Consider the following 2,613-nt stretch of genomic DNA (forward strand, 5'->3'; position numbering starts at 1 on the left):
GCAACCGCGTGGGGGGAATATATATATTGGTTTTTTTTTTTTTTTTTTTTTTTTTTTTTTTTTTTTGTTGCAAACAGAACATTTTGTGCTGCTTGTTTAGTGGTTGAAAATGGATTTGCCTGGAGAGGTAGCATGCTCTAGATTCCAGGAGTTTGGTTGGAGATTTGCAGGTTAAACAGACTGTTTTGGTTGGAGATGATACGGGTAGGGTGTAGAGGGATGGATGAAAGGCATGTTCCTGTGATGGGTCTGACCATTGTAGATGAACTTGTTACAGCAAAGAGAGCCCAGTGGGTCTTGTGCAGGGGCTGCAAGGTTGCCTTGCCCTCGGGGTGAGTTCTCGTGCCCCTGCTCCCATCTTTTTGATTCTGGTGTCGGGGAGGACAGCTGCATTGCACCTGGCTTTCTCAGGGTGGGAGAGGAAGGGAACAAATGTGTCCTACCCTCAGACTTACCTGTGGGTCATACTTCCATAACCCTTGAGTGTAGTCTTCACCTTTGGTTTTTCTTTTGTAATTTTTAAAATTTATTTTAATTTTTGACTATAGGGCATGGGCACTTGCCAAAGAGAGAGAGAGAGAGAGAGAGAGAGAGAGAAAGAAAGAGAGAAAAAGAGAGAGAGAGAGAGGAAAAGTTGAGAAATCACCTCTGGGAATATGGCCACTCCTTCTTCTCCAGTCTCCTCTCAGGATTTTGGGCACACATACACACACACACACACACACACACACACACACACACAATGATTTTCAAGCTGCCAGGTCTGGGACTTGAACTGTGTAGTTGGCCATGTGGGTTCCAGCACCTTAACCTCCATGCCATCTGCTGACCCTACCTTTGGTTTATTTTTTCCTCTCTTTTCTCATAGTAAGCACATTAGCCAATCGGATTGCACTCCTGGCCCATGGTGGCCTTTTCTCTGCTTTTACTTATACACATATCATGGGATTAAGAAGTTAGAACTAGTGAGTTCTGGCCCAGTGTGCTGGGCTGTGTGGGCAGTGATACTGTGTGAGCCTGGCGCCATGAGGGAGCCCTGGGCTTGGATCCTGGCACACACCCTGGGCGTGCTCTGATCCTGGCTGGCTAGAGGTCTGGGGGGAGTATTGCACCATGGCAATTCCCTGTCACGGGTTTCTCCCCTCTACCAATAAAGAAGTAAAGAAACTTAAAACAGAAAGAGTGAGCGGTAGAGCTTTCTGATCTCAGGCATCTTAGTCCTCTACATTGGAGTCTCCACCAGACTGAGAATAATTATTGATGGGCAGTGGCTCCTTGTAAACTTCGTTACACATCTCAGTTCCCAAATACAGCTGAAAACCTTAGCGTGTCATCCCCCAAATACCATCTGATTATGGGTGATCTGTCATCGTCGCTCCAAAAAATGTGATCTCGATTTACATCCCACGATGACGTTTTTATTCAATAAATGGAAACTGTCTTGGGCCTCGGAACCCACTCACTCGGCAGCCTCTCTGCCATGCCAGCGTGGGGAATGCAGCAGTTAACACTGTTTATACATTCCAGGAGTAGTAAGTAGTGAGGTTACCGGAATTGTGGCAGAGCGTGTGGGAGCCGCATTCTGGTCTGTGTCTCTGTAATCAATTACTAAGCATATCATGAAATTCCAGATGTAATAATAAAGTTTATGATGATTATATTGTCAGGAGGCACGGAGCACACCTCCTCACTGACAGCGGAGACAAGGAGGATCAGCCCGTGTTGGACTGTGATGTGACAAAGGGTCTGAGCCTGGATGGATGATTTTTACCCTCCACCATGATGCTGCACATTTTTGTGAATGCACACGTTTGTTTTTGGAGGCTCAGCTGTAGTGGGAAATGTGAGAGAGTGAGGCGAGAACCCCCTTAGTTTTACAGAGGACACCTCTTCCTCATGCCTCAGTTCCCTTCCTGGTGGTTACCCCTGCCCAGAAGAATTTGCTCTGGGGAGGTGGTATCTTCTGCAGTTGGGGAAATAGGCTTAGCAGGGACCTAGCGACTCTGCCCTTAGAAACAGTCGCCTGTCCTGGTGAAGATACAGCATGCTTGCTACAAAAACAGAAAATGGATGTTCTATTAAAATCAATAGACTATCTCTGCTTGACCAGACAGCTCCAGCGCCGTGGTAGGTGGCAGGCAGTGGACATACGGTACCCAGAGCATTTGGCCACACTGAGACAGCTACTGCAGCCGCCAGCCAGCTTCCTCGTAACTATTTGTAGTTTCCTCTCTCGGTGTTCCATGACACTTCCAGAAAAGGCATCTTCACAGGAGGGTTTTACTTCCTTCCCTTACGACAGAGCGCAGTAAGCAGGACAGGGCTGCAGGTGTGAAGTTTCAGCCTGCTTTCGCCACATTCACTGGGCACCATTATTACTGTGGTTGTTTTGGGTGCTTGTATAAATTGGTGCAGAGTAAAACAAAATAAACAGCAGTTCGTGGAAGATGTGAATTATCGGTGACAGAGACAAAAAGGATAAATAAGCTATTTCAAGCAACAAAAGAAAAATGAATGCCCCCTTTTAATTCCTCAGTGCACCCAAAATAGGTAATAGATGGCTTACCACGGGGGCATTTTTACAGACAACGGTTTGTGAACTTCCATTATAGG

This window comes from Tupaia chinensis, unplaced genomic scaffold, assembly GCF_000334495.1.
Source record: "Tupaia chinensis unplaced genomic scaffold, TupChi_1.0 Scaffold145396_1, whole genome shotgun sequence".
Taxonomy (NCBI): Eukaryota; Metazoa; Chordata; class Mammalia; order Scandentia; family Tupaiidae; genus Tupaia; species Tupaia belangeri.